The sequence below is a fragment of the Nelumbo nucifera genome, chromosome 6 (assembly GCF_055504915.1).
Source record: "Nelumbo nucifera cultivar China Antique chromosome 6, China Antique-T2T, whole genome shotgun sequence".
Taxonomy (NCBI): domain Eukaryota; kingdom Viridiplantae; phylum Streptophyta; class Magnoliopsida; order Proteales; family Nelumbonaceae; genus Nelumbo; species Nelumbo nucifera.
The window spans coordinates 20,137,220-20,150,060 of record NC_142654.1 but is presented as its reverse complement, the minus strand read 5'-3'; the positions used below and the strand labels follow the sequence as shown (position 1 = coordinate 20,150,060).

The window sequence follows — 12,841 nt, the reverse complement described above, 5'->3', positions numbered from 1 at the left end:
ACATCGGGCATAGCATAGAGAATTGCAGAAACCTTAAGGAAGAAATCGAAGACCTGATCCGCCGTGGGTATTTGAAGAAGTATATCAAGCATGAAAGCAGTGAGTCAATAGACCGACAGGCCAACCAAAGAAGAGAAGCTCCAGAATTGAGCAAAAATAATGACCTGCCACAACGGCAACCGCAACCACCTGAGGATAGGCCGATCTGCGGGGTAATTAACATGATCACCGCCGGATCCATTGTATTGGGGTGTACCAAGCAGTAGGGAAGACCTCGGTTCGGGAATTAGAGCAAAAAGTAGAGAACCCGCCAAAGCGACCTCGGGTGGAAGAACCCATTTATTTCACCAGGACGATGCGCGTGGGATCCAATATTCGCACGATGATGCCCTGATTGTCAAGCTAGAGATCAATGACTTCGAGGTGAAGCAGATACTAGGGGACTCAAGAAGTTCAGCCGATGTCCTGTTTTTGGAAGCCTTCGATAAGTTGCAGTTAGAGCAGAGCGACATGGAGAGGACGGACACACCCCTGGTGGGGTTTAGCGGTGAAGTGGTCAGGCCCCTCGGCCGAATCACAGTGCCAGTCGCAACGGGAATGTGGCCCAACTTAGTGCGCTTCGAGCGTACCTTCCTCGTGGTTGCAACTCTGTCCTCCTACAACGCCATTTTAGGTCGGCCCATTTTGTATGCCCTCCGTGCAGTCATGTTCATCTATTACTTGTCAAAGAAATTTCCGACGAGCTATGAAGTGGGGATAGTACGAGGTGACCAATTGGAATCGCATAAGTGCTATGTAGCAGCATTAAAGGTTAAGGAGAAGTTGGCAGAAGATGTTGAATTAGAGTCTCCACCCGAGCATACAAAGGAGTGAGCTACCCCGATGGAGGAAACAATCCATGTACCGGTCTCCAAAGCCGAGCTGACGAAGACCCTCAAGATCGGCGCTCTACTAAGCGAACCTCTCTGGTCGCAGCTAGTAAGTTTTCTACTCAGAAATTTAGATGTTTTTGCTTGGTCCGCGGCAGAAATGCCCGGTATTGACCCTAGTTTAATTACTCATAAACTTAATGTGGACCCCTCAGTCAGGCCAGTTAAACAAGGAAAAAGAAACCTCGTCCCGGAGCGGTGGAGGGTAGTTGACAAGGAGGTCGGGAAGCTCCTCGTAGCAGACTTTGTTAAGGAGGTCAATTACCCAAGCTGGGTGGCCAATCCCGTATTGCTGAAGAAGGCCAACGGAAAGTGGCGCATGTGCATCGACTACACTGACGTCAACAGAGCCTGCCAGAAAGATTGCTTTCCACCTCCCTGAATAGACCGCCTGGTAGACGCGACCTCAGGACACGAGTTGTTGAACTTCATGGATACCTATTCCGGCTACAACCAAATTAGGATAGACGTAGCTGACCAAGACAAGACTGCCTTTGTAACCAAACTAGGGTTGTACTTCTATAAAGTAATGCCCTTCAGACTGAAAAATACTGGAGCAACTTTTCAAGGGCTTGTAAATAAAATTTTTGAACATTTGATTATGAATAAAATAGAATGTTATGTTGATGACATGGTTGTAAAGACCCAATTTTCAAACTCTTTGATTGAACAGGTCTATTGCCAACCCATATGTGAGTTCGTCTGTGTTACGATCCCCATGAGATTTTAGCGCAAACTCCGAAATGTTTTAATAGCAAAAGCTGATTAAATCGTTTTCTTTGATTTGAAGATACCGATTTGGAGACAGTAGCGTAGAAGCAAATCAAATCACCCAAGAAACCAATGGCCAATATCGAAACTAGTTCCTTTGACTTTCTTCACCTCCTTCTCACCAAATTTTTGTCGTTTGGAAGTTACAGTTGGCGTTGTTGCCTACAACAATGATACCAAAATCCCCGCCACCGTTGTAACTTCTAACAGCGACAATGAACAATAAGAGTATTTTAGGATTTTTAAAATGATTACCACTCACGTGATGTCACATGTAAACAAAGTGTGACAGAAAATTAAGGATAAAAGAGGTTTTAGACAATTGTCAAAAAAATAAAGAATACCACAACACAATATCTAAATAGTAAAACTACAGTTTGTCAATTTCATGAACAACGTAGTTTAAGAGATTTACCCTTACAATTATTACACTGACCTGATCAATGTATTCCACAAGTGGAACACTTTGGTCGGTAATTAATTAATTATTGTATAGAGGTGGTACAATAATTGCTCTGACCAATAATATTGTACTGATCAATGTGTTCGTGGTGGAACACATCTCCCTCTTGAGGGTTGAGAGAAAATTTTCATTTAACAGGTTGTCTGATTGTCTCTCATCATCATTATCCAAAGTCTTATCCCAATTTAAATAAATCCCGTTTCACCAATAAACTAGCATTTTCTCTCGTTTCATTCAAGGCTTAGAGAAGGGAAGAAAGAAAAAAATCTCATCTCATTTATGAACAGCCTGGTGAAGGTGAAGGTGAAGTTTCATCTTTATGAAGAAACCATCCGAAAGACTCTTTCAGCCACTCTATTGATCAGCACCAACCAAAATTATAGTTGGCCATGGAGTTTACCCCACCTTCGAAGAGGTGCCTCCCAACCAAATCAAAAGAAGAAGAAGAAGATGATGAAAGAGTTTATCAAACATACAGAAATCTCATTTCAACCCTTCCAACTGAAAATGGTTGGTCTTCCAGCAACCTAGTTCTCTACCAAGGCTCTAGGTACGTCCCCAATAATTTCCTACAAGGAGTCATGGCCGTTCAACAACACTTCAAGGCTCGACCCACTGATATTCTCTTGACCGCCATTCCAAAATCAGGCACCACATGGATGAAGGCCCTCATATTTTCCATCGTCAACCGCACCCATTATGATTTTACCACACACCCTCTACTTACTCATAATCCTCAGGACTGTGTTCCGACCTTAGAAACCAATCTTTACAGGAAAACCTCAATCACCAACCCAGATCTTCTTCCATCACCTCGCCTCTTTTCAACCCACATTTCGTGTTCCTCTTTACCAAAATCAATAATAGACTCCAGTTGCCAAATTGTCTACATCTGCCGCAACCCAAAAGATGTGCTTGTTTCCAATAGGTACTTCGGAAACAAAATACGAGCCAAATTCAACAAAGATCAGCCACTGCTCTCATTGGCCGAAGCATTTCAGTTGTTCTGCAAAGGAGCCTCCCCATTTGGGCCCTATTGGGAACATGTTCTGGGATTTTGGAAAGCAAGCTTAGAGCAGCCTGAGAGGATACTCTTCTTAAAATATGAGGATCTTAGAAGCAATCCATTGGTTTATTTGAGGAAATTGGCCCAACACCTGGGGTATCCATTCTCCTTGGAGGAGGAGAAACAAGGGGTGCTGGAAAAAATACTCAACTTATGCAGTTTTCAGAATTTGAGCAATTTGGAGGTGAACAAGAATCCTGATAAGGTGAGTCATGTGGGAGTGGAGTACAGTGCTTTCTTTAGAAAAGGCCAAGTTGGAGACTGGAAGAACCATCTTACTGCTGATATGATAGAGCACATAGATCGCATCACTGAACAGAAGTTCCACGGCTGTGACTTTTCATTCTAGAGGAACATGTATGTGTCTTCTTCATTTCATCTTAATTTTCCTCTGTGTAGTTTTTGAGTTGAGCACTCTTGTTTCTAGTTTTTTGGTTGCATGATGCGCTTTTGTTTAAGGTGTTCCTTCGTAATTAATTTCAAAGTTTCAGATGTCAAAGTTTTTTTAAATGATTTGGGGACTCTGGATCTCCTGTCCACACAAACTCTGCCCACGTCTACAAACAGCACACTACCCCAGTGAATTGGTAACATCTCCCCCTGCATAATATTATATAGGAGGATGAGATGTTCTCCATGTGTGACTGTGATGTTATGTGGGTAGACGTGGGCAGAAGATCCGGACTCTGATTTAGGATCAAAACTGATAGTTGGGTTACACCATCGATATGTTTAAATATATATGATGATATTAGGTATGCAATTTGGGTTCAGCTGGTGGAGATGTATTTAACTACTAAAATGTCAAAATAACACTGAAATTATGGCATTCAAAACTGGCTATATATTGTATTAAATGCAAAGCTAAATGACGATAGGCGTAGAAGATGATGCTATATATTGCTTGCTTGAATTCAAGGGTATGACGATCAAATGCTAAGCTAAATGTGCTGCTGAATTCTAATGATAATTACTGTCTGTATGCAATTGAAAAACAGATTTGGAAGTTGGAACAATGAATTTGAACTATGCTTTGAGTTGGAAGTAGATGTATTTAATTACGATATTAAACCCATAAAAGAGAGGATGCCTAAGAATGCAAATCTAGATGATGCAACATGGTGAACTGAGAAAAGAAAATTAAGAAAGAAATGTTGGAGTTCAAAACTAAAAGAGGTATGGTTGTGCAAAGAATTTTTTGGGAAAAAATATCATTTTCTCATATTAACTTCTATGAAATGCTCTTAGAAAAGAAGAAAATAAAGTTGAAACAAGTGTATAAAGAGGAAAAATATTATTTTCTCATGTTAGCATGCCTCTCCTTTGATTGAAGCTATTTAACTATTTTCTCTATTTTTTGCATTTTTTTATTTTTTTTATTTTAAAAATATAAAACAATAATCTTTGTTTATCTTGATTAGATTAATAAAGTTGCACATTATTAGAGAGAGACCTTTAGGTTTTTCAAGGCCTTTTATTTTCATGCATGTTATTATTACATTTAAGAGAGAGAGAGAGAGAGAATAGTAATAATATAAATAGGTTGAGGTTAAACAATAAAAAATTTAAAAGTTCACTAAATTTCCACTAAAAATAAATATTAACAAAACTTAGTAAATATTAAAAATGTGTTTCAATTCCACTTAAAAATCAAACTTAATAAACACTAATTAAACTAAGAAATTAAATATAAAATATTAATTAATAGTTTTAATAATATTATTAGATAACTTATGAGTTGAGACCTTTATTGTGCATAATGAACTCATTAAAAATGATAATAATTAATGAAAATTTAAAATGCAAAACCCATTTTATTGCAAAAATTACTGAATAATAATGAAAAATATCAATTATTAATTAAAAATAAGAAATTTAAATATAAAATATTAATTGATAGTTTTGATAATATTATTAGATAACTTTGTATTAATGCATTTTAATTAATTAATAATTTTTATGAGTTGAGACCTTTATTGTGCATAATGAATTCATTAAAATGATAAAAATTAATGAAAATTTAAAATGCAAAACATGTTTTATTAATAGTATTTTAGTGCAAAAATTACTGAATAATAATGAAAAAAGTACCAAAAATTAATTAAAAATCTGGAAAATTCTTAAAAACATAAACATAATTAAAATACTAAAAATAATTAAAAAATATTGAAAATTAATAATCATATTTACTGCAAATAATTAAAATGTATAATTAATAGTATTTTATTAAAAAAACACAAGCCAAAAATTATTGACAAATATTGAACATTAGCTATATTTTTTATTAACTATGGTATTTATTTAGTTATTTAATTTAATTTTACTAAAAGCAAATGGAAATTATTTTCTAGTGACTAATATGCAAAAATAAATGCTGAAAATACTGAAATTTATCGAAAAATACTTATATGCAAAAATTACTGAATAATAATGAAAAAAAAACAAAAATTAATTAAAAATAAAAAAATTCTAAAAAACCTAAAGCTTAATTAAAATACTAAATATCATTAAAAAAATTAAATTAATTGTATTTTATTGCAAAACATACTGAATAATAATGAAAAAAGAATGCATTTTAATTATTAATAGTAATATAATTAACAACAATTATTTTTAAACTTTAATTAACAATAATTATAATTTAAGCTATAAATAGTAGAAAATTACATTTAATTACCAAAAAATTATATTTAATTACCAGAAAATTACATTTAATTAGTTTTAGCCAAGAAATTAGCAATATTTCAACTTTGTGTGGGCCACATACGAATCGTATCGTGTCAGCCCAACATGAACCAATTTACACCTCTACTTGAACCTGTCCAATACTTGGGACGAGGTGGGGATGTGGTAGAATGTCTTGACTATGGAACAAGGACATGTATGAGGTGGTGGAAAAAATATTGAACCTATGTAGTTTCAAGAATTTGGGCAAGTTAGAACTGATAAGAGTTTAGATAAGGAATTGGTTCCAGGGGTGGAATTTAGTGCCTTTAGAAAATGCCAAGTTGGAGACGGGAGGAACTATCTAACTGCTGATATGATTGAGCAGATAGATCGCATCATTGAATAGATGTTCCACGTCTATGGCTTGTTTTAGGTTAATATGTCTTTGCTCATTTCATTGTTTCTCTAGAATCCTGTGTGATTTTTTCAGTTGTGCACTTTTTGTTTCTAGTTGTTTGGTTACATGTGCTTTTGTTTTAGGTATTCCCATTAGGAATTTTGAAATTTTCAGATGTTAGAGTTTTTTAAATGACTAGTAAGTCTACACGTGGCAATTCTAGATGATAATTATTGTAATAATATATCCAAAATTAAATTTTCTATAATCGGATCAAGTTGTAAAGTTTCAAGCAACATTGACAGGCCTACCTGTTGCTTGGCTAAACTCTTCTTTTGTAGCATTTTATCTTTTTAGTGTATCTTTTTTCTTTTGTTCATTCATAAAAAAAAGTAAGATTTAAATAGAAGGACCCGAATGAGGTGAAAAGTAGTACTTCAACTTATAATTTAAACCTTATAATTAAATGGAGACTAAATTCAAAAAGGAATATTTTAGTCAAAAGAAAGTTTCATAATCTTATTCATATTTTTAATAATAGTGTAGATATATAATTATAGATATGTTCAATTTTTTCAATATATATTTTTTGTATTTTGTGTAAAAATAATTTTGATATGTTACACTTATTTTTTATTTAATATGATAAATATGTGATATTATACATGTGCCTGAATGCTTTTTTTGCAAAAATTATGTATTTTTTCATTTTTGTGATTTTATATTTTATTAATTTTATTATTTATTCATAGCATTAAATGTTAACACATTACCAAAAGTTGAACTATTTATTATGAATTTTTATATTTTATTTTGGGCCAGTTCTAAACTATGTATTGCATTTTCATTGTCAACAAAAATAATTCTTGTTTATTGCACTTATTTTTTTAATTTAATTAATAAAATACCATAAATGTGCCTAATTGTTTCTACGTTTTTATATTTTTCTATATTTATTTTTATTTTAAAAATTTTATCACCTAACTATGACTTCATAGGTTGATCAATTTGATTCGAATGGTTGAATTTCTTAGCCACCACTTGGATAAAGAATGGTTTTGTTTTGAATCAGTTTTAAAATATATTGTTTTATATTGTTAAAATATTGACATAGATTTAATTAATAGCATTTATCAGTAAAAAATAACTTAAATATAAGATTTAATAACAGAACATGGGATTTAATATATCAAGTATCAGCATTAATAAAAGGGGATTAAATGAGGTGGAAAGTAATAATTGAAGTTACATTTTCAACCCTTACATTTATAGATGGACTAAATATACAAATATGAGCATTTTATTAACCATCAAAGCTAACACAAAAGTTATAATAAAATGACTTTTATATCCTTTCTCAAATAAAGAAATAGAAGATAATTTTAGTACAAAAAAATATTCACACTACATCCACACATTTTTATATATAGTATAGATTTGGGATTAAAACAAAATCTTACAATTTACGAATTTAGGGTGTGTTTGTTTGTGAACAGGACCGGAATCAGAACCGGAATCGAAATCCCCAGGAATCGGAATCAGAATCATCTATTCCTGGCATCTGTTTGGTTCAGTCAGGAATTGGAATCGGATTCCGATTCCTACTGTTTGGTTCAACTAAAAGCTGGAATCGGAATCAGCCAAAGTTTTCAATTCTGCCCCTATTAAAAGAACCCCAAAAACATCCACTAATTATATATTTTCGACATATACACACATTGGCAACCTGCTACCAAGTGCATATACAGAGAAAATATGAAATAAAGAAAAGAAAAACACATAAACAAACAAAAATCACAAAAAAAATCATTCTCCATAAAAAATGTAAAGAAAAATACATAAATAACAAAAATCTCTCATAATGGTGGAAATATTACTGGTACAACATGAATGTTTAAAAACAAAAATCTCGCATCTATAATGCGATGTTACTCCTACATTTCATCTTGGGTTGAACTTCAGCTCAAAAGGCTAGAACTTTGTCATAATTTGGTGATTGACGAATAAATCCTAACCTTCTAGCATCTGAACCCATATTTTTTACAATGAGTTCCATCTGAACCATCTGACCTCATGAACCAATTATGAGCTGAGATAAGTAAAGAAAGTGCATAAACTGAAAGACGCATCTGGGTTCCATGATTTTCGCTTCTAAAATCCAAAGTCAAAGATTAAACCAACAACAATTTGGAAAATTGAAGCACAAATAAGAGCTCCCTGTATTCCTCTCATTGTCCATATAAACCTCTGAGAATAAGAGAAACCCAACAGAAAAGATATAAGAATAAAGGTATATAAAGCAAAGTTACTGAATTACAAATAGAAATGAAGAAGAGCAATGAGAATCAAACTCCAGCTTAAACTCAGCTTTCCACCTTTCTGCTATTTTCCATCTTCTTCGTCTCATCGTCTTCTGTAAGTTTTCATCTAGTCGCCTGATATCCTCTCTCAATGCAAGAAACATCTTCAATCTGAGCTAGATTGAGTTCCATCTCAAGATCTCCTGATATGGTCTAAAAATTGCTCCTAGTTATTAAAAGTTTCGATCTACTTTAAGTGGATCCTACAATTTCTCATAAATTCGATAGTAATGGAATATTTGACAAAAGAATTCTGATAAAACAACAGGAATGTCAGATATAAAGACGGTAATTCCTCTTTTTCTTCTTCCACTCTCTGAATTTATGCTAAAAGAGAGATCAGAAGAATAATTCCAATGGAATTTCATCAAAGCTAAGGGTTTGACAAGAAGCTCTGACCAATGGCAGTTTCTTAAATATATGAAAAATGGAAATATATGCAGCATAAGTGGATTCAAAGCTAATATCTTTAAGGGATCAGACTCAGGACTCATTGCCAATGGTCAACAGCTCACATGCTAATTATTTTAACTCACATGGGTATGGGACAAGTTGTCTAGATTTAATTGGAGATCTAACAAGGTAAATAACAGAGCCATAGTAAAATCCTGAATGCATTTGTTTTGAAAGAAAGAAAAACAGTTTGTTTTCTTAAAAAAAAAAACAGTACATGTCTTTGAAATAATAAAAAATAATGGTTTTTAAAACAAAAATAAATTTTATAGTATAGAAATTATATGATTTATAGAATTTTATATTAAATAAGCAGATGAAAATTTGCTTTTTAAATTTAGAACTTCAAGAACACACTTTGGTTTTAGTTTTCGAAACAAAAAGCATGTACAAATATAACCAAGAATATTTGGGTTTTCACCAGCTGGTATTGTTTTTGAAACTCTCAAGATAAACATTCAAACACCCCCTTAGTAGAGTTGAAGTTATTTGAAAGTTATCTAATAGGTGTTCCACTGCACATACCAGTTGTGTTTTAGATTTAAGCCATTAGTTGTCATTCATTGGGCCCGTTTGGTGCGTTTTTCTGCCCGGTCTTTTAGCTATTTACAAGTTGGGAAGACTGATTTTCAGTCTATTCCCATTTGGCTCGTGGAAGATCTACTCGTCAAAAGAGGGAGAGTCAAAAAGACACGAGAAGCCCATTTTGGGCTGATTTTGGGAAGCTTCAAATAAAGCTTTCTACGTCTTTCGCATTTTATTCTCGCACGGAAAGACATGAAAAGATGCACGGAAAGGCGTGCATCTGCCAAATGTACTTCGGGCTGCTCAGATCTTCATACAAAAACTTAATGCGTTTTTTGTATGTTAGAGCTATTAGAAGATCTTTCCAAAAAGACACGTCAAATGGGCCCATTGTCTTGCTCCTAGTCTTTTGATTGAATAGTTAATGAGAGGGGGTAATCAATGACTGTTCTTAAATATGAAAAACGGAACCAGTTGTCTGGACGGTTCCTAGGCTGAACGGTCCGACGATCCGGGTAAATGGCGCTTTGAAAACGTTGATAAAAACAACTAAAACAAGAGAAATTTGTTTTCAATCAGCATGTGCAAGGATTAGAATGAGTTCTATTTCAGTTGGAAATTTTTATAATAATTTATAAACCTCTTGGTTCAGAAAAAAATTGATATAGACAGTTTTCAGTTCAAAGGACTGACCGGTGGAACGAGGAAAGAGGAGATTTGCAGACAAAATAGAAACACATAGAAAAAGAGAGGAAGAGAAAATCAATGAAGAAGAAGAAGAGTGAAGATTTTTCAGAGCTTGAACTTTCTCCACTACAAATAGGTATTTTTCTTCTTTCTCTAAGCCCCTGAATAGATTGTTGAAAGTTTGTTCCTTCTAGGTTTCTTTTCTAATATTACAATGAAGATCTTCATTTTCCATGTTTGTGCTGTTTTGGTTTTATGAGAAACTACAACTATTTTATTTGAACACCTTCACAGAAACTACAATCACCCCGTTTTTCTTAATTTGATAATGCATAGGGGTGGCAACAAGCCGAGTTTTTCATGAGCTGCTTGAGCTCGGCTCAACTCGGTTTCAACCGAGTTCGAGTTCAATTCACTGGCTCGATTATTAAACGAGCCGAGCTCAAGCCTACTAGAACTTGGCTCATGAGGCTCGCGAACCGGCTTGAATACATACATATATATATATATAATAAAATTATAGAAAATAATATATATATAATAAAAATATTATAATTATTAATTATTACAATTCTTAATTTTTTAAATATCAAATAAAAAATATTTTTATATATAATTTTTTATTTTTATAAAATATTTTTTCTTAAAATCGAGTTCGAACCAAACCGAACTCAAACTTATAAATTTTTTACTCAAACCGAACTCAAACTCAAGGTTCTGGTTCAAACCTAACTCGAACCTCGTATTATTCGACTCGGCTCGAATCCACCCTTTAATTAGTGCACTTCATTTCTCTTATAAGAAACCAACTTCTGTTTTCTTTGTTCATCTCCAAAATGTGAAGAAAGCTAACTGCAAGATACTTGGGGAAGTTTCATAACCCCAGATTAAATTGCCATCTGAGATCGGAAGTGGTTCCCAGAATGATGAAAAGAAATGCTTCACTACTGGGAAAACAAATGACACGTAGAAGTTGAAGCATTTCTTACGTGTCAATATCTATTGCATGTGCATAACTTCTGAGCTCCAATTTGAAGTTTTGAACACTGTTTACGTATTAAGTTGATTTTGTTGGACTGAGGGCGATGATATATTGATATCTTTCAAGAAATCTAATTTGTTTCTGAAGAGGTTGGAAGTGGTTCGAGTAATGCTGCTATCTGTGGGCACTGGCTAGAAATGAAAGGAAATGGAAAGTCACTGTTTGTTAGGTTAAAGGGTTTCAAATTTCTGCCAAGTTTTCTGCACTGTACAGGTGGTGGGTTTGGTCTTCCAAATTAAACCATAAAACCAAAGTCTCAGTTGCTGTTGTTAATCTGTTATTTAACAAATAAATCCACTACCTGTACAGTGCATAAAACTGCATGCACCATTAGTGGATTTAACAAATAAATCCATCAATTACATTTATTAAAACTGCACCATTAGTGGATAATGGGTTGGGGGTGTGAGTGGCCAATAATTTGGATTTCCTTCCTTGGATGCTGATGAAGTGATGAGATGTGAGGCCGGGGCTGGGATGATCAATGCTCTGTTCTTTCACTGCAACACTCAAACTCTCTCTGTTTCTATCTCTGTTACTGGTTTTGGTCTCTGAGCTCAGACACTCACAACACTCTTTTTCCTTTTTCACAATCTTGTGAAGTTACAATGTCATTGAATGCATCTTTCCCCCGCTTCTTTAGGGTCTCTCCTTTTTTTCTTTCTCTCTTTTTATTTATTTATTTTCATTTTTCTATTATTTTACCCCCTTTTGTTTACATGATAAAATTATATATCCGGTTTTTTCTTAATATAATTTTCTTTCATTCTGACCCTTGATTCATTGGCTTGTCGATTCTTGTCTCTGAGTCTCTGGCTGCAAACCCGAATGCTCCTATTCAAAAAGATGCAAATTTGGTCGTTTGCAAGTTGAACTAATCAGAGATGCAAAGCTTCCTGTGGAAGGTGTCATTTCCTATTCTTAGAAGGTTTCCATGCGCGCTTTCAGATTGTTTTTACAAAAAGAAGGAATCAAACTGAAAACCTTTTATTGGTTGTGAATCTCTCGGGGTTACAATGCCCCTATGGCAATGTAATGAAATTTCAAATTTGTTCTACAAGCTCTCGTGGTGACCGACTGAACACGCTTGCCTGGTAGCTATTCTCTTTGGTGCCCATGGTGGACTATGCTTGCAGACTGATTTGTACAATAATTGGTACGATGATGGAGATGAATCTCTGATAACTGGAAAATGGCACAAGGCTCGCTAGTACAATATATAAGAAGTGGATTCAAAGCTGATGTCTTAAAGGGATAAGACCCAGATCAGACCTAGGTAGGACTCATTGCTTTTAGTAGAGAAACATCTTCATGTCTCTTGAAGTCATCTAAGAAAAAGTGAGGGCATTTTATATATAAATCGATAAAACCATTTCCAATATATATATATATATATATATATATATATTGAAGAAACATTTAATTAATGAATTATTTAAATGAGAAGCATTGATATAATTGGTACCTGTTGGAAAACTTTT

At 33.9% G+C, this 12,841-nt stretch overlaps 1 pseudogene across 3 annotated transcripts; it reads left to right on the top strand.

Annotated features, from left to right (window-relative positions):
- Nucleotides 1–2,273: 2,273 nt before the first annotated feature.
- Nucleotides 2,274–12,740, top strand: LOC104608431 (flavonol sulfotransferase-like pseudogene; annotated as a pseudogene). 3 transcript variants are annotated; one of them, XR_016077229.1, is made up of 3 exons: nt 2,274–3,586; nt 10,311–10,454; nt 12,170–12,723. The product of XR_016077229.1 is annotated as a flavonol sulfotransferase-like pseudogene, transcript variant X2 (transcript). The 3 variants fall into 3 exon arrangements; XR_016077230.1 differs by having other exon boundaries at nt 10,304–12,740; XR_016077228.1 differs by having other exon boundaries at nt 10,311–12,739.
- The last annotated feature ends 101 nt before the right edge of the window (nt 12,741–12,841 follow it).